This window comes from Ornithodoros turicata, chromosome 7 (assembly GCF_037126465.1).
Source record: "Ornithodoros turicata isolate Travis chromosome 7, ASM3712646v1, whole genome shotgun sequence".
Lineage (NCBI taxonomy): Eukaryota > Metazoa > Arthropoda > Arachnida > Ixodida > Argasidae > Ornithodoros > Ornithodoros turicata.
In genome coordinates, this window is record NC_088207.1 from 34,533,683 (window position 1) to 34,558,957 (window position 25,275).

Sequence of the window (25,275 nt, forward strand, 5' to 3'; positions counted from 1 at the left end):
TTCGGGTTCGGCTCAGGGAGAACCCCCCCCCCCCCCCCGCACATACACAGACAAAAAAGAAATCTGTCAGCGGTCGGGCATTTATAGGGATTGGAACAGTTACTTTTTTCGGCCTCGGTTTAACCGGTTAACAAGCTTACGCTCACCGTACACGATTGTAAGAGAAAGGTGTGAGATAACCGTTTCAGGTGAGCAAAAAAAAAAAGGTCGGTCAGTAGTACAATTAATTCACCTCTGAACCGATTCCCGAACCGGTAACCGTATCAATTTATTTCGGTTCAGTTCCGGTTCGGCTCAGGACAAGCAAAAAAACTGTTCGGGTTCGGTTCGGTTCGGGTTCGTCAGAAAATAACGGTTTTTTCCGGTTTTCGGTTCGGGTTCAGTTCCGGTTCCGATCCCTGCTTGTGAGTGGACGGACTCTACGTCACGTGGTCTCTCCAAGCTTTGCCCTCGCTCATGCGCAGAGACAAACTGCCATAGCGTACTGAATGTACGCGTTCTGCTTGAAGAACGAATTTGAAAGGCTTTTTACTAGATGGACATAAAAGCTCACATTATGCTTAGAAACGTAAAGAGCTGCATAATAAAACGTACCGCAATATTTTCTGCGCAGAAGAGTTTTGTTGGATGTAAGTAAACGGGTTGCATGTTAAAGTACCATGTCCCCATGTCGTTACTCGTCCGCAAGATATCTCAGCTTACATCCCATTTTATTTGCCCATCCAGTCCAATCCAATCAAACATCCGTCCTTGGGCCTTGGCATTTCATCCCAAAGCGTTTTTATGTTGCAGCCTTAACTTTTATGAAGTCGCACGGACGTCTGACTTGCTTTGCTCAGAGGACAAGGAAAACGTCTTCGCTTTGACAAGCTCGCAACGGGCGTTTTATTTGACGCGGCCGTCTGACCACAGGGGAGTTCACACATGTCTTAGAGCAGCAAATTAAAAGCGCGTGGCAGTTTCACCGGAAGGCGGAAAGAAAAAGGAGCTACTAAGCCAATAAAACGGGGTGTTTTTCTCGGCAGTAATAGGCAGAAAGGTGCAACTGCAATTCATGGTCGTAAATGCACTGCGCACGCGTTATTTGCGAAAGGGGCAAATGTGGAACCGCTGTTGCAGCACGCTATCTCCATGCACCTTTCCGTGGGGCCTCTTGGCACGACCCAAATGGCATTTGGCATGACCGAAGCTGTTGCCAGTTTGGGAAAAGTTTTTTGATGGAAATGGTATTAAACGGGAACACTAAAGCGCGAAGGATGACATATCCCGTTACCTTGACAGTAACGCAAACGGAACCGGTTTCGTTCGTTCGCAAAACGACCAAAAATCGTGGAAACCTTCCACGCGTTTAATATAGTTCGATATTCTCGAAAATTGTTTTTCGTTCTTGCTTTCATTTCTATTTTTCATGTACTGACTGCACAAGTCAATAATGAACTATACTGAGACCAAACGGACAAACCAACTATACAAACTATACGAACCAACTAACAAACGGACAGGTTGAAGTTGCTTAGCCCTGGCATGCCCCAACGATAAGTAATCAAACTTTGGCCAAGAGGGCATAAGTAGTACTCCAACGAAAACTTCACCACTTATGACGTTCGAGCGGAACCAGCACCTCGCAATGATATCGCTCGCTCTTCTTATTGCTGAATACGGGGCCGGTATACTTTTTCTGTAACACTTTGCATGGATGCAAGGTGCAAAGAAAATGGCCTACGTGTACCTCGTTTTCGGTAAATCGGGACGCAGAACTACATCGCCTGAACGCTGGCTGGCGTTGAACGGCCTTATGCGGTGAAGGCTTGTTTTTACGGTGTAGATAGCACATTCTCACGTCATTCAGCTACCAGAATCGTCAAATCCCACCAAAATATTTCCTATACGGTAGTCTTTATTGGCTCCGCCTTTCGGCTGCCACTATAAGACACACTGTGGGGAGTAAGTGAGCAGAATTGGGCATGCGACTGCTATGCACCCAATGTCGGCTCCGAAACAGGCAACATAAAACCCGGAACGACAGCATAAAACGTAAGGTTGACACAGCGTTTGCCCCAGGAGCGCTCCCGGTGGTTAGGACACAATTGTCAAACTCGGTTTCTTGGCGCGTTGACGCCGACGTAAACAAAGGACGTCGCCTGTTTTATGGCAGATCGCACAGGAAACAGCTCGACGATGCAAAGAAGGTCACCAAGTTTTACGACCGGCGATGGTGTCGTACAGCAGCACGTTTAGCAGCTTTCGTTTGCGCTGTCAAATCTCGTTTTCCTATCCGGGACCTAAACCGATCGTGCTGCGGACGTAATTGAATATATGCTCAGCACTATTTCTTTATTTCTTTCCGCGGTGCCTGTCTCTCGCGGGGCTGCTTATTCCTTTCACTGGCCATGTATCCCACACTGCATTAAATGATAGTCACGTCGGCCGTGATCATGTCTCATAATGAAGGCCGTGTGCTTTTTGTGCCCCGAAGGTCCACTGAGGAGAAAGTGCAGATAAATTGAACGTAGAACGACGAAAAGAAGCATGTTAAACACTGTCATCGATAAACTGTGAGGCTCGCAGGCATGACGTAACACTTAAGAAGAGTTCGCGAGGTAATTGGACAAGAATGTTACGCCAAATGTGGACAATTGCATTAGTTTCGTACTCGCCATCCCCGCCATCCCTGCTCCTAATGAATTACCCGAATTACGCCTCATGTGCAACAACGTAATCCCAAAACAGGTAACCATCGCGGTACTTTCAGTAAATTCGTGTCTATAGGCGCTCACTGCGGGGGGGGGGGACTTCGAGGCCTCCCCCCCCCCCCCGGAACTTTGAGTGGCAATCCTATAGCGGGCTCGACAGTCGACACGCGTTTCAGTTAACATAGGAAGCATGTTTTCGTGGTCGAGTCTAAGACTGTAGCTCTTCGGTAACTTTGTGGGCTTTTGTTACATACGTATAGTATGAGAATGCTACACTGATGGCATACAACTAGTCACGCTCGAAGCGAACACCGACGAATGCGAATCAGCATGACATTATTCCCCTGACATGTCCGTTTACGAGAATAACGAATGTTCACCACCTCTTTGGAAACAAAACACAAACATCATCCTCATCATACATTCATCTATGTTGTTGTGTATTTATGTATTTCACAGTACGTCAAGGGCCCCAAAGGGGCAGTTTTTGTGGCGCCATTTTGTTGTAAACAAAATGGCGTCGGTGTACGCAAACGATTCCGTGCCAGCCATACGGTGCATGATGGAGGAGGAAATAGCTACCAGGACTATCTGTGGCACATGTGAGGCGTACAAACAAATTGTATTAACAGCTTAGTCCACGTTGAAGCATGAGTAATTCCATGAGGGCATCTCCACGGAGTTGTCCATCAAAAGCGATCAAATAATCTTCATACGCTTCTCACGTAGCTGCCGTAGGCGCGGCTAGTTTCTATTACGTATAGATACCACGTCGCCCTTATCAAGACTGAGGGTTTCCTGAAAGTTCGTGAGACGAAATGAGTACGTCTCTAGATAGCACAAGATGAACACATTTAGAAGTACAAAGAAACGTGTCTGTTATCAACGTAAGTTGTGTAAGAAAAACCATGGTTACACTGTGCGAGTGTGTACCGGTGCTAACCGCCGCTTACCGCCGGTTTACAGCGGTGGTTTGTTTGTTTAGTTTCGTGTTAGCGCCGCGAAGCACCTGTGACTATGACCTACAGCAATGGCTATAGAAGGCATTGACCGTAGAAATGAAAACATGCATGTTCACCAGTGCAGCTATAACACACCTCATTTGTACGTATGACGCGGTGTACAAGAGTACGATGAAAGAAATACGTTGCCACTCAATCTCGCTTGCAGGCTTTTTATGACGCACTTTGGACGCTGGTTGGACCGCTCAGTCGAAAAAAAAAAAAGCAATTCTCGGCCAATCACGAATACGGTGGCTTTTATGACATGATCCCCTTTCCATGCTGCTTCTGATAAAACGCAATGGAGGGACTTAGTGAGTTAGCTCATAGGGGCACCTACTCGGCAATAGGGTTGCAGGATAAAAGTATGGAAAGTAAACTGAAACTCAGGCGGCCATAAGAACGTGGGCTGCGTGGGTTCTGTATTTGCGTTGTCGTTGTGACGCATAGCAAGAAAATGAGGGGCCAATAAAAATGGCGAAGGAAATGATATAATTCCACGCTCTCAAAACAAGCTGCGCAGATATTCCTATGAGGAAGTGGAAGATATATATTCCGAAGAAGGAAGTTTATGACACGCGTTCTCCACAATTTCCGCCAGAAAAGTTGCGATATTAGATCCCACGTATTTACCACGCAACAGATGACCCGACGTTGTACTGAGATGCGAGACCTCAGAAGCGGTTTTGGTAACCACACGATATATATATATATATATATATATATAGTTCACTTTTTGCGTGGACGTAAAGGAGGTCTTAAAGGACGGTTAGTCCTTCCAACTTTACTCCTGACGAAGACCGTGCCATTCTCGAAACGACGACCGTTCTTTTGACCAGGTGACCGATCAAGTGACCGAAGTTCTCATTGGGACGACCTTGTAGGTTTTATAATTAAAAAGTTAATTAACGAATTTTAGGGAATCAGCCATTCGACGGTTGAGCAACAGATGGCCAAGAACGTCCGCCGGCCCAGAGATGATAGAAGTGGAAACAGGATGTCTATAGCCCTTATAGTTTTTATGAAAAATCTGCATTAAAAAAAAGACACCATGTATATACAGGGTGTTTCTTTGATCTGCAACAAATTTTTATAAAAGGGGGAGTTGCCATAGGACGTTTTTTTTACTTTTGTCATTGGGTTACTCGACGGGGCTACTACTAGGAAACGCGTATTTTTTCTCAGTTAAGGAACTAATTAACAGATATATTTTAATCAACTTTTTAATTATTGACTTTAGGGGGCACATTGCAATTACAATATCAAAGCCTGGCCTGCACATCATCCACACAAGTCACTGATGAAGCACAAAAGTAACCGCAGCGCGCGTCACAGATGTAACTATTTTAGCTCCGCCGTCTACTACAAACTGCAAGGGTGGGCATAAGAGCAACGGTGACGTCGATATCTCCGCCCTCACTTAACGTCACAGAAAAACGTGGTACGCGATGTTGACAAACCCTTATCGCGGTATGTTGCACGATCTTTGTTTCGTTTTTCTTTTTCCTTGTCGTCGTTCCTTCATGTGTTTGCAGTCGTTTGTCGTATCAGTCACTTCATCCTGCTGGACACAGCTCTTGCCCTTCCCCGGTACGATAAGCGCTGATATGTAGTGGTGATGCGTAACTGACGATGGCGGAGCTTCCGCCGTAACGTAGACAACCCTTTTAGCATTCCAAATATCTTAAATGTAAATAAAGTATCCCCCTTTTTTCTTACTTCCCGTCCTTTCGTAGTCTGTGTTCCATTTTTCATTTCCGCTATATACATATACTCATGGAACGATGCGACAGCACCAGAGGACACGTGTTTCGCCGTGTTTGCGGCTCGTCAGCTCTGGGTAGCTGCGCATCGTTCGGGATTGGGGATTTCGTTCGTTTGGGATTTTTTCCCTCATTATAATTCACTGGCTTGCACTGTGCCATTGAGGAGGAGTGCTCAGTCACACTCCCTGGTGTATGTCGCTCGCTGAGTGACCCCTGGTTTGCCAATCCTGAACGATGCGCAGCTACCCAGAGCTGACGAGCCGCAAACACGGCGAAACACGTGTCCTCTGGTGCTGTCGCATCTTTCCATGAGTATCTGTTTCTCTGCGTGCAGCCATAGAAGCCATCTTAATCTGTAATTTTGAATTTCAAACACGTCTAGTGTCATTTACGTGTTCCTTTAACGGCTTTTTTTTCCTCATTATAATTCACTGGCTTGGACTGTGGCATTGAGGAGTGCTCAGTCACACTCCCAGGTGTATATCGCTCGCTGAGTGACCCCTGGTTTGCCAATCCCGAACGATGCGCAGCTACCCAGAGCTGACGAGCCGCAAACACGGCGAAACACGTGTCCTCTGGTTCTGTCGATGAGTATCTGTTTCTCTGCGTGCAGCCATAGAAGCCATCTTAATCTGTAATTTCGAATTTCAAACGCGTCTAGTGCCATTTACGTATTCCTTTAATGGCTTTTTTTTCTCATTATATGTATTTATATATATATACATTATTACTTGACTGTCCACGGTATCTCATGCCATTAGAGAGAAGTTTGCATGAAATTTTCGAGAATTCGTATCTCCATTATTTTACCAGTAAAATCTAATAGGAATGCGTGGTGCTTATGGCAATAGGGGCATGATTTTGCGAAATGGCTTAGTTGTTATTGCGAGTAGATTTACAGGAAGGTAAGGTGAGTCTGCCTATTCACTCCGAGATCGAACGGTGTCGGCGTGCTGCGAAGAAAATACGATCTACCGTAGTGTGGACAGCTTCCTCGCGTCGTCTGCTTTTACACGTTTATTCAGCGCTCAGTGCAGTATGTGGAGCATTGGCGAACCGAACAGTATCGTGCCATCGCAGCACAAGTGATTTTCCGGTGAATATATACACAAGAATTACGAAAAAGAACTATCAACTCCGAACACCGGCCAGCAGGTTATCTACACTAGAAAGGTAGCGGTGTCGCCCCCTATAGGTCGATGTCGCAGAGAGTACTTGTGTGGCTACATGCTGCGGGTGCCGCAGAGTGGTAGGACTGAGCATAATTTAGATCACCTGGAGTTCTTTAACGTGCGCCGGAAATGCCCGACATACGGTGCTGAAAGCAATGTTTGCATTGGTTAGTATACAGAATACAGAATACCTCGACTCTTCAGAATTTTGACTTGCTCAGCGGTTAGCGTGCTGGCCACGTCACGTCCAGACTGGGAGATACCCGGGTCTGAATCCCGGTTCCGGCCGTGCTGTCTGGGATTTTTCCTGTGTTTTCGTCAGCCGCTTTCAGATATATGTCGGCACAGTTCCCTTAGAAGTCGGGCCAGGACGCACATTCCCCCAGGGCGTCAGTCGTGACGTTGCCCACATACGTGAGGCCGACAACGGCGAGCCCTTTGAGCGGCACCATGACCCTCACGAGGTTCCACTGAAACATTCCTCTAAGGCAGCTTTTGCCCGTCAACAACAAAGTCGAAGTCACTAATATTTTATAGAAGCTCGCTGTGCGAAAAAGAAGGTACACGTTGAGTCAAGAGGATGACGATAGATCATTAGTGGTCAGGATAGACGTCAGAAGAGTGGGAGGAGGAGGAACAAGAAGACGTCAACTCCACAGATCTCGGAGAAAGCATCGCGGTAGATGCAACGTGACAGCGCAACGATGCAACGTAGAGCCCTTGTCAGTGCGCTGACACTCGTTCGTGGTCACCAACTGAACTTCTCTCATGGATGATGTTTTTTGACTGACCACGTTACCGGGTTGATCTCTGACAATCTCTGAACGGAAGTTATTATTTGTGACATTAGAGGGACAGCTTGGAGCTGTCGACTGATTCCGAGGTCAGAGTTGTCTTCCAGCGTAAATTACGTGTAGATGCCATGTGCTAAATTTCATGCAAGAAAGCATCGTTGTTCTTGAGATAAACTAGGAAAACAAAAAGCACATTCACTTCCGGTTTCGGTTTCACGATGACTGCAACCGAGCCACAATATATCCTGTAGCAGACGACACCATCAGCCCTGTCGTCTGCTAGAAGATATTCCGTGTGGTAACATGTCCTTGAGTCTCAGGAAAACGACACAGACGGGAAAGCACACAACTGGACGACACGAGGACTTATGTACACTCTCTAATGTACACCAGCTCGCTTGTGCCCTTTTATTTTGTTCTCAGATATTCCGTAGCAGACGACAGGACCGATGGTGTCGCCTGCTATGTTTGCGTGGCATGTCCTCTCGGTATTCCGGCACCGTGTCAATTTTCAGCGTGAGACCTGGCAGAACTTCCGCTCCATGAGAATTTTTTTTTTTATAACAAGATTGGAAGTAATCGTTCTGAGGCTGGAACACCGGTAATCTAGAGATGCGTCGTTCACATTCCGTCGCTGCCTCACTCTTTCGATGACTGCCATATTTCTTTTTTTTCTTCCACTAGAATATTCTGTTGGGATGTCACTCGTGCGAATGCACGGTAAGAGTAAAAGACAGGAAGCAACGCCAGACGATAAATATTTGAAACACTGATAGCACCGACATATTGTGTCGAAAGGGCACTGCTGTACGAAACCGTATTGTAATGCGTACACTGTTTCACAGGAATATTCTTCTTTCGCAGTTGTGAAAGGATCACTAAAACTAAATATTGATATACGTGTCACAACAATATTTATGGAACAGAAACATTTGCGGAAACATTTGCTATACAGACGAAAGACTGCGTGTTTTCTATCGTATCTGTTCCAGCATACGCTCCTCTATGCAAAGCCAAAAGTGGGCCGATTTGGTCGCGAAAGTGTTTACGACATGCAACGGAAGTGCAGACTTCGCGCAGCGACGTTTTCCGTTGCCGAAACGCTTTCTTTTGCGCGCGGGCCGTGTGGCAAAGCTACGAGTCGAAATCATTGCCGTAAAGATTGCAGCCTGTTTCTGCACCGCTTCTCATGAAGCTATTACAGCTCTCCCAACCAACGTTTTCGCATTCATGCTACTTCCGTCCGCCACTGTTGTGGGGGTTAAAGCCGCGGAGGCGCTTCGCGTGCGAAACTAGGAGCGTAATAGCCCTAGGTCGCGATAAGAGTTAACATGTAAAGAATTGCCTACGGAGTCTCACTGAAGCACGGATACGACAAGGAAGCATTTGGGAGATATCTCGGTATTGTTATAGAAAAAGAACAACAGCTACACGATGTCGAGGACATGGAGTGCTTCTCCGCTTGTGGTGCTTCACCGCGCGCGCACCGGTTGAGGATATTCCTGAGTGGTATCCTTAGTAGCTTTGGTAGCGTGCAGGACTGCAGTGCGTGCCCGAAGCACTACCAAAGCTATTGAGTACACCACTGAGGAATCTCCTGAACGTTCGCGCGAGCGGGCACATATTTTTAAATGTCCGCTTGAAGTTAAACGCCATGATGTGTTAACTTCGGTATTCATGACTTAGCATGTGATATAAATGTATATCTCTTACGTCGCCACGTTGAGGAGTGTCGATTTATACTGTGCCAGCCACGTTCACGTTGCTGGTTAGCGGCATGACCGAGGGATAGAACAACAACAACAAATAAATCGGGACTATGACATGGAGTGATTCACCGCTGGAGAGCAGTACACTACCCCATTACACGCGAAACATTAGATGTGAGATATGGGAAGTTATGTACAAGTACAACAATTGACTTGTCCCCTGCTGTCTGCGCAACGCCGCAAAAAGGAAAATGAAGGAGAAAAAGGTGGTGGTGGTGGCGAAAGGGCTCGCCGTTGTCGGCCTCACAGAAGTGGGCAACGTCACGACTTACGTCCTGGGGGAATGTGCATCCTGGGCCGACTTCTGACGGAACTGTGCCGACATATGTCTGAAAGCGTCTGGGGAAAACTCAGAAAAAAACCCAGACAGCACAGCCGGCACCGGGATTCGAACCCGGGTACCTCCCAGTCTCTACGAAGAAAAAAAAACACACGCACACCCATTAAACAAGCACCAATGGCCATTGACATACAGAGTATGACTCTACAGCGTCTGGAGCAAGCCGGTAGACAAGAGGAACTCTAAGAACATCAGAATACATCGCACGTGGCTCTGACATGGGTCAAGAATTGCAGCCAGGTTGAATGTCTGTCGTCTAGCAGTACTCAACTGAGCACAGAGTTGCCGCCTCTCCGTTTCGTAGAGCACATATTCTGTTAGGACGTGCTCAATGTTCGCTACGACGCCACATTTGGAGCATAGGCTGCTGTCACAGTATCCGATCCGGTACCTGAATTTGGGAGTGAAGACTACATTGAGACGAAGCCTGTGCAGAGGGACGTAAAATAGCGTGCTGAACAGCTTGGAACTGAGAAAGACAAAGTTGGATCCACCGAATACATGAGAGACCTGTCAGTGATGTCCCGACTCTACTGCTGGCGAGCTATAGTGGCTGTATGAGCTCAATCAGAAGTGATCTCCTGTCTCCTGTTGACAGCACTATTGATACAACCGTCCGAGACTGTTGGGCAGCCGTTGCCGCTCTGTCGGCCTCTTCGTTTCCGCTCAAACCACAGTGATCCGGGGACCCACTGCAGGATTATATGATGACCGTGATCGCTTAGACGCTGAACGTGATGGAGTATATCAGAGACGACTGGGGCGAGCGATCCACGTATCCCCATGTTGGCTGTACATTGAAGAGCAGTCTTTGAATCTGAGTAGACGACCCAGGTCAGCGAAGCGTCACACGATGTCTTACGCAGAAACAACAGGATAGCATATAGTTAAGCCGACGTTGATGATATGCGGTGTGAGAGACGGTATCCATGCGACACATCGTCTGTTGGGATAACAAACGCAGATGCTGAACATTCATGGCTGGTGGATCCATCAGTGAAAACTGCAGTGTGGTCAGTATATCGACTATACATCATATCTGCTGCTAGCTGTTTGAGAACTGATGTAAGCACTCGGTTTATTGGTTTCCTTGGGATAGAGCATCTGCCAAGGCAACGGTAAAACCGAGGGGCTTGAATCCTGCAACCGGCGCTGTTGTTTTTCTAGAATTCCTGGGACGCTTTCAGACAAACGTCGGCGCAGTTCTCTATGGCGCGTTCCACACTCTAAAAACAGAGCTTCATCGGATAGCACGCTCCAAACCAAGAAAGAAACATCCCGAATGACAACGTTGACTCCCTTGATTTGATGAAAATGGGGGCGTACGCCAAAATGGGGGGGGGGGGGCGTACGCCATTTTCGTGGCAATCATCAGCTGCATAATGCCACAAAAACGGCGTACGCCCTCCGTCTTCAGCAAATCAGGGGAAGGAACGATGTCACAGGGATGACGGTTGGCTAGGAGCGTGCTATGCTGTGAAGTTCTGTTTTTAGAGGCCGTGACGATGCCCACTTCGGTGTGGCCAACAATGGCGTGCCGAATAAGACATTACCCCCCTCTCTCCCCTTCATTTTTAAGAGAACATGATGCAGCATCGTCCTCGATTGAAATGCCGGGGGGGGGGGGGGCAACCACATATTTACCACGGCAGGTGCGGCACGGGTGCAAAGTGTCACTATTCGTATTAAACAATTTTATTTTTGAAGAGTCCAACCTTCTCACGGTACCCGTACACCGCGTTCCGGCAAATACGTCAAGATTAAACTCTCTGCCAACGCCTCAGTGCTCCGGACTTGAGGCATCCCGGAATGTTTGAAATGAGAATCGTTGGATACGGTTGAGCGAAAGTTTAAGCTCTTCGTTTCGTGCATGTCATCTAATCCGCTTTGGAAGCGCTAAAGACGTACAGAGCTAATCAAACTGCGAATAAACGCTGAATTGATTCCGAGAGAGTACCCTTTCTGGATAACAATTTTCTCAGCCTTGGCATGTTCGAGTGGGCCGCTTGCAGAGTATCTTTTCTGAAGGGTTCTTAGTAACGGGTAATGACATGCCATCTTGTTATCCTGCCACAATTCCGTGCACGATATTAGGCACGGTATGTTCTGTCAGATCAGCAATACCTCGTGTCTTGAACCAGGAGTAATTCCGTTCGTCTTTTTGGTACCGGATGCAAAGATCGGAGAGATCTACGCTTTTATAAGCCGTACAGCGTCTGGCAGGTATAATGTAAGACTGATTGTGGTACTCATCATTTCGCATAAATATTTAGAGCACCATTACGTCGCGCGTGGGTTTGTTCCGAAAACAACAACAGCAAGTTTATTTCGGGACGATGGATGGGGAGTTTCATCGCCGAGGGCGATACTCTACCCCATTGCTGGAGGTGATGCGGGGAATGAAATAATGAGTCCCTTCACAATAAGGATCGAAGTCCTGTGGCGTGCAGAAAGGTGTGAAGAGAGCCTTGACGGCAGAGCCGTGGTGTGCTGGATGTTGCCAGGGACAAAGCAATTTTATGAAAGAGAGGGGGCGGGAGTCTAGTTCGTTGAGGGATGCGGTTTGTTCCGAAAGCTACACTTTAGTAGCCATTTTTGCAAATGCATAAATGTTTCGTAAAAGCATGCAGGGTGGTTCGATCGACTCATGCACCTCCCCGATGGCACTGAAAAAAAAATATTGCATCAAGTTTTACTTCACTCGCAATTGATCGTTCGTTTCCTGAATTTTCATTACAGTACTTTTTCAACCGTTTTCCCGACGCAGGAATGAGATTGAAAATCAAAATGTGGTGATGTCATTACATTACGAGCAGTTCACCTGCAGATATCGCGACATGCTGCTCGGTGGGGAAACCGCACTCGTGTCCCGGACGAATTTCAACGTACATCACACCCGATACCACACTTCACACCACGTCAGACCACATTCGATAGAACGAAATTACACCGACGTTCACTTCATTTCTGTTAATGTTAAAATCGTGATCCTAGGTGGCGCAACGTCAAGATGTGACTGAAACCGATACACTTTGAAGGCCGTACGAAGCCATGGTATGGTATGGAAGCAGTCGATGGAATTGGTCGGCTGAAACGCATCGACCAAATGCACTGGACTTGAATTTTGTTGTCCTTCAGACCAATTAGACTGTTGAGCTGCGTGTGCAAGGCAATTGAAAAGATGGTCGTCGACGCTAACAAATGCGAAAAGATGCTAATTCGAGTAGAATGGGTCCTCGAGATACAAAAGCATCTGTGGAAAACACGGAAGACATCCTCATGCACTGCACAAGATATGCATCCCAAAGAGCTACATGGAAGTCTGCTCTAGACAACTTGGACAATAGAACCTTCAATATAGTCAAGGTGCTGGGTGTATGGGAACCCAAGAAGAGAGATGCAGCGTTATCATCACTTGTCAGCTTCATAACTGAGCAGTGATATCGAATCTATATTTTAGGACCGCGTTCTTGGCATGTGTTGTCGAGTTCCTCGTTCCTGTTATAGTTTCTCGCAGTTCTTTTCACTTCTAGGGGATGCAGCTACGCATGCGCACATAATGTTCGGTGACCGGGACGGGTAACGTTTTTCTCTTTTCATTTTCCCTTCTGTGGGGTTCATTTATTTTGTTTTTTTTATGGGAGTAGCAGAATTCGTCAGGTGACGAATTCAATTTCTTCCTTTTTTTTACATTCGAACTCAAATTCAATGTTGTTCTTCAACTTTACTCCTGCGTCAGGTGAAGACATGAAAGCGCAATATCAGCGCACAATCGACTATTCAGGCAGGGCATCGCATTATTGTTTACGCAAACACAATGTGTGTGCCAATCGCTGTCTGGAACTGTGCATTATAAGTCAAAACAAGTATGAAGTTGCAAGAAATGTATTATGCATGTTCGTGGGGCAACCCCTTCGATTCGCAGACATTCTCCATATACTGCTATGATGATGATAAACCAGGTTCATGGTAGTTTATTTGCAATTCGTATCTGAAACATTGACTCGCAACTTTATGCACAGATATCAGCAGGAACTTCGATAATGACAAGAAGCCGTATGACATAGCTCTGTGGGAAAATTGTGATTAGTTAACAAAATGTAAGGAATATACAATGCTTTCATTCGTTCGTAAAAGCAGTCACATTTCAAGAAAGATGGATGGATGGATTTAAAAGGTAAAAAAAGAAGACCGGTGTGTTCATCGTATAATGTTGTTGTTTTTCGAGGTCAAATACAGGATAAATACCAGTACTGTCGATTCGTAGTTTATTGAGTCGAAGTGCATTTGCTGCTTTTTAGTTAGGCGTCAGACCTTTCATTCAGAGCTAACTTTTAGAACCTTCAGAAGGAACGACGATCGTCTGACTTTAAAGCTACGCGTGGGATAATGCGAAATGCATTACCCGCCCGTACGGCTGTGTTGATCTACTACAGTTTGTTTAAACACTCTCACGTTCGTAGGTGGCAGTCACTCGCATTGCTTGTGATAGTTTTTTATCTTTTTCGTCTTTTTTTTTTGCACCTGCTAGGCTCTTCAATGGTTCCAAAAACACATTTGTTGTAGTTTGCAGTAGCTCGTCTACAGTATTAAACTCGCACGACAATATGTAATGCTTCACCAGACCTTCCGTCATGCTGCACCGTGTGCAGGAGCACCGTAGATGTACTTCCACATGTAAATTGTATTTCGAGACGTGCAGATCCAATAACCGCTCAAATATTTAGCATTCACATTGTCACCTGTGTAATGCAGTTGCATGAAAAATTCTATCAGGCCCGATATGCCAACGTCACCCAGACGTGACCAAGCATGGGTAAGGCATGAAAGATAAACGGATCTCCCAATGAATTTGAGATAAGGTAGGCGACGATATGCCCGTGACCGAGTCCTCGTCGATCAAAGGCGTAGAAATGTCGTTCTTCGCCTGGACATCTAGGTACCGGTGCTGCATTTGAGGACGAGTATATGAATGTATACTTTTCGTCGTGACATACGGCGACTGCGATGAAAATTTTACTCAAGCGCGTTACCTATTTAAACATCATTTCGTTCTCCTTCTCGGCATTGTAGAAGAGATGTTCAATGCTAATTTCTGTCATTACGTCACATCCTGCGTTGGTTTTGACGTCATGCGTAACCCTGCCCTCTTAAAATAGAGGTGGTGGTAGTGGTGGTGGTGACGAAAATAGAAAATCACCAGATAACACAGCAAAGGCCAATCATTGTACAGAATGACACAAGATGATGAAAGCGGGGGCGTACCCCTTTTTGTGACAAATTGCGCAACTGTATCAGCGCCACAAAAAAGCGTACGCCTCTCGCTGCCTACTCGTATATCATTGGATATGATGACTGGCGAGGGGTGTGTTGTGCGGTGAAGCCCTTTCACCAGCACCACCATCTCTTTTTCTCTGTAAAGTCGGCCCAGGACACACGGACCTCCCTGCGGTCGTCGTGACGTTGCCCGCCTAAGCGTGGCCGACTACGACAACCTGTTCCATAACCATCATCACCACAACTACCACCACCATCTCTTTTAAGAGCCCAAACAAGCAAGCCGATCTCGTCACCACCACCACCACCTCTTTTAAGAGTGTGAGAAGATTTCGGCGAACGTGCAGGATTTGAGGTGTCCTAACAGTCACAGTAATCGTTTTTGAGAGAATATCGATAACTCTTAAGGCAATACAACAAAGCTTCTTGGTGTCGAGTTGGTAAAATTTCGCAGAACAAATCGGGAGACGAATTCAATTTCTCCTCTTTTTGTTTTTCTTACAAACAAACGAACAAACAAAATTTCGTGGAACAACTTCGTCAGAAGAAAGGAACATCTTGACTTAGCGCTACCTGGACATAACGTATACCTTTGACGTCGATCACTTCTAAAAATTCACACGCTTTCTACGTCCCTCTCTCTCTAAATCGCCATTGCAGTTCGCCATTTACGAACAGGCTCAGGAGGAAGCACTTTACGAAACAGATGGGTCAACATGGCAACGTCATTTCGGGAGAAGCTAGCAAGACTTCCTTCCGTTTCAACGTCCTAACGATAAAAGCCCTCTGATTACTTTAGGTTTTTCCTCTCCGTGCTCATACACTGGCATACAAAAGGAGTATTGTGTATTGTACACAGCGGTGCTGCTATCATATAGAGTCGTCGGAGGAGGTCTGCCTCATGCATAAAGGTTTGTACCTCCGCTATCGTTTTTGTGGCCACGTTATCAGAGTATAATGATGACAAGCGCGGTCTCCATTGTGCCATCGGCGAATAAGTTGCTTTGAAATATCATAATGACATAACAAAATACGCCAGTGGTCAGCGTGTTGCGTTTGCTGTCACCAATAGAGAAGCCGCACAAAGTATTGTGCTATACTCTTTCCCATCGATTTCGGGCTTGTGACTGCTTTGCTTGACGGGGGCCTTTAACCACCCTTACATCCTTCGGAATACGGCCGAACGGTCACGGGACGGTGTTGCTTCCTGTATACTGCTCCTGGAAAGATTTGTCCTAATCCTTACAGCATAGTGGAGGGACGTTACATCACAATTCATCGCTAGACATTCGAGAGCTCTGTTGTCTCGCGTAATTCACAAATAAATTTGGTACCTCATTCGGTCAGGTAGGAACACTAGGAACATTATCATGCACTCGGTTCACACTTTTGCTTCCTAGTTCTCTTTTTGTAACATCTGGGGGTTGCTCTGGCGGTAAAATGAATAATAAATAAATAAATAGGTAAATCGTCCAGGACGTACTGCATTATGGAATCAGTATGCCCCCTAAATTCATCCTGTGTTTAGTGTTCCAACGTTTCTCCTTGCCCATAGGTACTCATTACCTCTTACTCGTATTCCGTGGGTACTTCGGTTACATAAAAACTATCTCACAAGCACTAGGTACACCAAAGTTTATTCTGATATTGAAGGTAAGTTTCACAAAGAATGCCATATACGTACGTGCACGTTTCCAAGCCAAATTGTGTATGCACACTCCATCAGATGTTTGCACGATTGAAGCGGACGCATTGCGCCACGATAGAACCTTAGCTGACGTTCGAAACCTGACTTGCCTGGTGAATGTCACGAAAGGTCACTAGATCGTCACCATCAAGAACATTTCATTCGATTCGGAGCGAAGGTGGTTGGGACGAAATCGATATGCGTAACGATTTTTGCTTTATATATGAGGAAGAGGTCGATTGTGTTTTTCTATCTCGTAGCAACAGCACATGGGAAATGCCGTTGAAATGGCATGAGCGGACGATGCACGAGGCATTTATCTATGACACCGCGGCGAAACACCCCATCTAATCGTCAGCATCTATTGTTGCTGTTGCTATCTATGACAACAATAACAAAAACTCAAATTGGGAGTAGATTTACAAGTAAGGTCAGTCAGCCTATCTGTGTGACGGCATGCTGCACATGCCGCAGAATAGGACTTTCGGATAATTTCAACCACCTGGGGTTCTTTTGACGTGCGCCGGAAATCTCCGACATGCGGTGCTGGAAGCAATGTTTACCTCCCCCACATTGCTACCGTCCTCGGCCGGCATCGAACCCATCTATGACAACAATTGTTCCTCGAGCAAGGCAAGTGCGGTTTAACAACGTCTGATGAGACACAACGTATGTTGCTTTGACGAATGCTGTTTTTGGGTGGGTGGGTGGAGCGGTCGAGGTGAGCGTTGATTTTAAATCATACCGCAAATGGCAGAATCGTCGCGTAAAAAATCGGCACAGCGAATCTCAAAACTCAACCGGCTGCGACATCACGGCGAGCAGCTCCGCCAATGAGAAGCCGTCAGAGAGGTTACGTGCATCTCAGACGTCAGAGCTCGACACTGACGTGTGCTGAGGCATCTGTATACCGCCAAGTACGACACGTAATAGAAATGTTCAGTGTTTTTTTTTTTTTTTTCACTTTGTTCACAACACTTTTGACTCTATTATTTTAGATCAAACAAATATGAATAGAGATTATGGCTCAAATATATATGAAGACTTATTCGTTTCCTCTCCCTGGGACACTTCTAGACATGAACGATGCTATAACATTCTCTGTGATCATCAACGTGACGACATTGTGGACTGGACTTGGTCTTGACTTAAGTGACAATTTCATGATTTATTACTGTCACTAAAGGGACAATTAGCCCAGTGCAATTGCCTTTCTTTGAGCCGTTGCTCGTCTCGGTCGGGATGTTTCCAAATGTTATCACTGAAAGAATGTAAGAATTTTTAATTCGTCTAATTTTCTAGTCGGGACTGACATCGCCGTGTTTTTATTTTAGCTATGTCTAATTTAATTTGTCTTAGTTCCTGTGCGTAATGCTCAACAGGTAGCTCCACAGCAAAATGGTTCTTCCGATTCATTTTAAGAAAATAACAGCTACTGATACAGAAAATAATACAATATATAGAGTTTTCACGGAGAACGAACCAAAAATAAGTATAGTAAACACTATATTCAGGTTGATATTTGTTCGTTCGACAGTCGTGTTCAACTGTGTTTGTGCTTCTGTGCTGGTAAATGGTCGACTGAACTCTCCTTGTGCGGCGTTAATAAGAAAGATTCAGGATTTCTTCATGATTCACCGCATTTAAATGACTGAGAGGTGCCATGTCGTCAGCACCAGCGAAAATAAAGAACCTGCAAACGCATTTTTAAAGAACCACTGTCACTTTTTGCTGCTGGGGCTCTAGCTCGTATATAATATAAACCGGTGTTTGCATATTGCTAAAACAAAGATTCTGTCCTTTACCAGGAAACATCCATTGTTGTACGATACGAGTAAATGTTGCGCGTGATTTTGGTGTGGAATTCGATAGTGCTTTAGAGTTTGATCATCACGTTTCCCACATTTATGACTCCTGCATGATAATGTTGTTGTTGTTGTTGTTTATAAGGCGTATTCTCCGGAACGTCTGAGAAACTAATTCAGTGATCTGCTTGTTTTACAGTCTTGTTCGCAGTAAGCTAGAGTTTTCTTCCGTCGTGTGGAACTGCATTTCACAATCTCAATCGGACTACTTGGAAAATATTCAGAAGAAATTTGTCGGTATTATTCATGATACATTTTCAAACAGAGCGTGGTAGTACGATTACAATCATCTTTTATCGAAGCTGTGTATGGTGTCCTTAAGGGCACGCCGTCGTCGTCGGGACATGACAATTCTGTACAAGCTTATGCATCGCATCGCATCGCATCGCATCGCATAGTGTCTCTTACGTTCTATTGGCATTTATGTTCCACCTAGACGAAACAGATTCCCTTTAATCTTTGATCCATCATCACGTGAGTTATTTGGTTGTACATCCCATGTTCTTCGTCTTGAGTGCATGTGCAATCACTCGAAATGCGAAAGTCCAAATATATTCCCCATACTTTTCTTCTTTTACTTACTGCATTACAAATATTTTCTTGTAGTTTCATGTTAATATTTCTCTGACTCCATCTGTTTTGCATTGTTTATTACTTTTGTTGTTAATGCTCCTCTGCGTAGGCTTTCGCAGTTGGTGGGCTCTAAATAAATAAATATATATATAGCGCTTGATGAATGACATCCTTCATTTTCCTAATGTTTCCATGGAATTCCGAAACATGAGTATGTCAACGTTACGCCGATCGAAGAAGAGATCGATGTACACTGTTATACCATTTGAAGCGCTGATGTGATGAGGCCTAATTTGAACATAAATGAACTTTTGTTGACAAATATTATTCTTGCGGCGAATGCTCCGCAGCAGCTATTGTAGCATTCCCCCGCTTTTTGATGTGATTTCCATGACCGACAGCAGCGGTACCTTGTTATGGATTGGATTGCATTGGATTGGAAAAGGTAACTTGTTACGTTAAGGTAAGTAATTGAACCTACCGCTATATAACTGCCGCGCTGGATTTACGTATAGTAGAGTCGCTGAAGTTCTTTCAGTGTTAAAGAAGCGCCACCGCTATCATGTTGCGAAGAAAGCATATGCATATAACATCTTACTCTTGATAATTCAATAAACATGCTTTCCCGCGTGGGAATATAAGGCCACAATTTAGCTGTGAGCAGGCACAGAATCCAATCAATCAATATTAAAAGCTCGCAATCACACCGTTTCTCTCTGGGAGGGCTTCAGATATGTTCTCTCCCCTTATTAGATGAAAACGACAGGCGTACGCCTTTTTATGACACTTATGCAGTTATGTTAAGTGTCATAAAAAGACGTACGCCCCGCGCGCTTTCCACAATTCTCTCTCTCTCTCTCTCTTTTTCGAATAGCAGAACATCACCGTACAAAAGCTACCTGAATCATCGTAGGGGAAAACTAACACACTATAGGAAAGAGCCAAATACATTGTCTTCCCCAGTTCAGCCGCCGAATCTCAGTCTGTCCTCCTTCTAATTGAAAGACAAATGAGGCGCACCCTGACGGCAGGTCCTGGTTTCACTGTTTGCGCTTTTCCTCACCGAAGTCAGTCACCAAGCCAATCGTTTTTCTCACTCTTTTCCCCCCTGTATCTGCGTCTTGTTTAGGCGATGACTTGGACTCCTTTTTTATACTGTGGTGTCCCTGGTTTAGTTGCAGGTGATGGATTGCACGACAGCTCAAAAAGGTGGAGTCGTAACCTCGCAGTTGCGAGTTGTGTCATTTCCACGCAATAGATGTCTCGGCGGGGTACCGTAAACGTATTTTTATTCGCGATAATTTTTATTCGCGATTTTTGAAAATTGCGCTAATAAACGCGAAAAATTGTACTCGCGAATAAAGGGGCGTTGTATTGACTGGATACGCTCTGTCAGTTAACTTGCCACAAAGCAGCAAAAACTACTAAACATGCATATTCTTCTATTTTCACATGTGTCCTACATTCTTGGAGCCAGTCCTGCTTGCATAGAGCCTGAATAGTGAAGCAATGACATCGCCGTGGTTTCGTCCGGTCGCGATGGAAGTTGCAATCGTTGTGACTGACGCACGTATGTCTACCAGATGCAAAGGTCGCCCTTTCATCCAGATGTCCCACTACAACTGACCTTTGTGGGGCCTGGTAGCACATCCAGAAAAACGCAGAATTTTCCTCTGCTCCCTCTATTGTTATCTGTTGACCTCATTGGACTTCGCGATCCACCATTTTTGCCGGTCAGAAAGCTGTTGTTAGGGCTACGGACGTGTCATGTAGCAACCGCCTTTGAGATCGACGTTAAAAACCCTCGAAAACACGTGCGGACCGCACGTCTAACGCAGCTTGACGTTAATCCCGCGAAAAAAAAAAAAGAATCTGCCGTGGAATCGCGAAAAACTTGATTTGACAAATGACTGAATGCGCGATTCGCGAAGATTACTACATCGCAAATAAAGACACGTTTACATTACGGGAAGCGCAAGTGCAGTACACTCCTAAAACATAACTTCACCACATAACACACTGGAGGCTTATACCATAGAATTGTACCGCTGTGAATTCCGATTAGTGGAAAGCACAAGGCCTGACAATTTTTGTGACAATTGACGTAACTGTAGAAGTGTCACAAAAAGGTGTACGCCTCGCGTTAAGTGAGGGAACAATCTCATTTGGAACACTCTTAGAAATGATGGTGGTGGTGATGGCGATAGGGCTTGCCTAAAAACGAACTTCACCGCATAGCTCGCTCCTAGCCAACCATCATCCGGAATGACAACGTTATCTCCCTTGATTTTATGAAAATGAGGGACGTACGCAATGTTTTGTGGCATTATGCAGTTAATAATTGCCACAAAAATGGCGTACGCCCCCCGTTTTCAGCAAATCAGAGGAAAACTCGGGATGATGGTTTGCTAGGAGCGTGCTATGCTGTGAAGTTCATTTTTAGGAGTGTAGTTGGCCATAGGAGCGTTTTATGCAGTGTTGCTCGCATTCCGCGGCGAAGATCTGTTTTAAGAGTGTACGTACCGTTCATGCATTCCATGGTTTCAATCCTGTAGACTGGCTTTCGAAGCACAACTGTATGATCGAGAGTGACTCCAACTGGGCCACGCACTGCGTACTGTGCCATCAAAACATGGCCGTACGTCGACGCAATGAAGCACGAGTGATTAATTTTTCATCATAGCACCCGTAGCGGCTCGCCGACTTTGCTCGGGAACGACGGCCGCGCGCTTCACCTGAAGGACCTGCACGCATTAACACGCTGCGTGTTTGATATGCGTGTGCGAAAACACGGCTCATAAAGCGTCAAATCCTCCCGGTGACGTGTTGAAAGTGTATCTTTTTTTTTACGAAGAGTAGAAGTGAGCTTTCTGTTTGTCTGTTTCTTCAGAGCGCACCGCTAAATATTTGTCTTTGCTCCGTCGATGATGTCTTTGGGACGTTTTCCCTGCCATCATCGCGGTTTGTGTGTTTAAGTGTTAATCATCATTTTTCTCACGCTTACGGCAACTGGGAAATGAATAAAGAGGCTGCCATCCCGGTGAAATCGCGTATCCGAATCCTCAACGACATAGCTCCTAGTTCGTTAAATGTCGTATCAATGCACTAGTACTACTGTGCATGTAGTAACGGTTCAATATCCTGCACGTTGCTTGACACCACACCATGTCGCTACACAAATCATATGTCCGTCGCCCAGCCTGCCACACTAGAGGTCTCATAAATGTGGAAAACCTCGTTTGTGCGTTCAAGCTAGCCTTAATCACGTTATTTATTGCACTCAGAGTTTTAGGTGGAGCGTTTCCAACGTGAAGGTAGAAACATCATTTTCAATAATAGCAGCAACAGTGGACAATTTCATATCAAGCGTGTTCACAATGCGAGCACGGTAAGTAGACACGATCACACGTGATAAGTGAAAAAATGCCGATGCACGTTGCTGAGCGCACGTTGTATGCATGTGTAGTAAAACCATGTCGATGGCAAGCACGCAGTTTGCGCTTCCGGCGAGAGTCAGGGGACCCGGTTAAACGTGCCATATGGTACGCTACCTGAGGACTAATACGAAACGGTTTTGAAATGTCTCAGCGTATGACAAGTGTGTCGCACTTTACTTCGAACGACAACTAAATTCGTCAAATTTGCTTCAGCGTAACATAATGTTACATTTTCTGCATAAAATAAATTGGCAATCAGTGTTTTTGTCTGTACGTAACGTGCCGCGGAAACACGATTGACAACACGTACGCCGAGATGGACTTCATGCGCAGGTCAATAACCATACTAAGATATGCAAATGTTGCATGTCGTGCATGTGCAACGATTATGTAACATCAACACGTGGGTGTGTTACCTGCGAATGTCTCGCTACGGGTATCGAAACAGCAGAGGGTCGGTTCGTATTTTCTCAGTAAATATAAAATTGCAATGAGCTCACCGTTCCTTCTGGAGCACAAACCACCGTCCACAGGTAGCTTAAGAACGTGAACGTTTGTCGGTTGTTGATCGTGACGACCTCGAAGCGTGTGTCTTCTTTGCGTCCTCGACTTCGTCCTCGGCTTAACAGAAGCAAACAGTAGTTTTTGGAATGCCACACAGGAGAGGACGTCCGAAGCCAGGGGGCGGCATGCGAAGAGTGAGGGACAGCTCCCGGTCTCCGAGTGCCTTTTATTTCGCCCACGCAAGAAGCACGCCTGCCTGTCGCCCGCTAAAAAACCGCCTTCTCCCCACCGTCTTCAACAGTATCAAGCTTTCCTCTTCTCGCTTCTCCGCGATCTCCCGTTCTCAGCGCATGCGTTGCTCCCCTCCTTTTCCCCTTTTTACCCTCTCCGTTCGTAACTGGTGGTAGTATCGATTCGGAGCTTGCATTTTGTGGATGCACGTGCTCTCTCTCGTATTGGGACCGTCTCCCGTGGAAACACTAGTTGCGTAGGAAGAAGTAGGATTAACTTGTTGGTGGGACGGATTCCTTGTGGCTGCAAGCAAAGAATTGGGAGCGACACTGATGGGTGCAACTGAACGAACTTCTTTACTTTTTATATTCTTTTAGGCGTTCCTTTTCCGGTACCTTCGAAACTTGACATTAAACGGCACAGCGTACTTGGAACTTGTGAGATGGTTGCCATCCTAGAAGGAAGGTGGCGAGTGGGATTTCAGAGGCCCTTGAACCCGTGATGGTTCTCTTTTGCAGGTTTGTGGCTCCTACAAGCGTGCATTGGGCGGAGCGACGCTTTTTCTTTTTTTCGAATGCCCAGGTAGCAGATCGAGTAGCGCATAGGAGTCACTTTTTCTTCGTATTTTTTTCTTTGCGAACTCTACTCGTTTCTTATTTTCCTTGTAGGCCTACACTGTACAGACTAATGCTGAAGGAACTGCATCACACAGTTCACCTTGAAACGGAACTCACGCGAACGTTTGAAACAACTCTAGAAATATGCATGCAACAACAACGCCTAACCGGTTCCCTGTGTACATACTGAGGAGGTTAGCTGAACACCCCGACAAAGATAGCGGGATAAGGAATTTTTGAAATGAGAAGTCGATATGTAAGAACGGCTGCTCACACTCAACATCGTGCACTAGAACGTTCGTGGATGCTGGATGCCCGTGGGCTCATAGACTTGTATGAAACACATTCGTCAGCAAAGCTTGCAGTCCCTGCTTTCTGTGATTGCCAATACACAAAGAAGTAAATGTATTTTGTAACTTTTTGTATCTTCTTCGAGTGTTTCAAATGGCCGGATCGAAGTGTTTTCAGCATTGCATTGTTATAAACATAGCGACGTTGATGAGACAAATCACTTCATCATTTTCATAAGGAAAGAGTTACATGCACGTAACGTTGTGTTTTACACTTTCTAAGGGAGTAAGCTTGCTGCACGTAAAAATGTAATAATCAGGCGCAGCGAAAATGTAGTTTTAAGTCAGAGAAAACAATGCACGAGGTGACGAAAGAGCAAAAACGATTTTACAGTATTTCGCTCAGTTTTTGAAACACAGGAAACCAAGATTGGCATCAACCAATTTTCCACTGTTTTCCAGGCGTGAGATTGTATTTTGTGTGTGTGTGTGTGTCTGTTGAAAGGTAAGTAGTCGTTCCTCGATTGCGATTGATGGCTGGTTCTAGGGAGAGGCGGAGTCACGGTCCACGGCGCACTAGCGTGCTAGCACGGAATAAGAAAGTTCGGAACTTTCTTACTTATAGTTCGTACTTAGTTCTTACCTCTTATAGTTTGAAACTTTCGAAACGAAAAATTAGCTTTTTAAATTGCTTATTTTACCATACAACAACGCTATGTGCTTTCAGAGCGTTCTTTGAAAGGAAGTGAAAAAGAAACTACATGACATTATCGTCATATTAACCAACCTTTATAACTCAGCAAGCACAGGCTATTGCTTTTCTCATGTCTTGCGACCAGTCTTGGGGAGTAACTAGTACACATGTCACACAGGCAGCCTGCAGTGATCATCGAAACAAATGGCCATTGAACATGTGCATAGCACCACCTAGCGTGTAACGTGTCAACTTCTCAAACAGCATTGGATTCGATGGTGTCTGACAGGTTGACGCATTACACTCTAGATGGCGCTACGCGCACGTTCAGTGGTCGTTGGTTTCGATGATCATTGAAGACTGCCCGCGTGACAGGGGTATACGTTGCAAGCAACTTTTAACTGTAACTCGTTACTTTTTGCAGTAACTAGTTACTTCTTACAGTAACTAGCTGCAATAACTATTTGCTTTTTGCAGTAGCTAGTTACAATAACTATATACTGTTCTACAAAACCAACTTGTCACTGTACCTAGTCACGGCTTTTTGTTACCTTGAGTAAGTTTA

At 45.4% G+C, this 25,275-nt stretch overlaps 1 protein-coding gene across 2 annotated transcripts in view; it reads right to left on the bottom strand.

Moving 5' to 3' along the window:
- LOC135400905 (uncharacterized) overlaps positions 1–23,148 on the bottom strand; it is a 131,605-nt gene extending 108,457 nt beyond the window's left edge. For both annotated transcript variants that reach the window (XM_064632910.1, XM_064632908.1), the window contains exon 1: positions 22,875–23,148. The gene's annotated coding sequence lies outside the window, so the exon portion shown is untranslated. The remainder of the gene's footprint in view (positions 1–22,874) is intronic.
- Between the last annotated feature and the right edge of the window lie 2,127 nt (positions 23,149–25,275).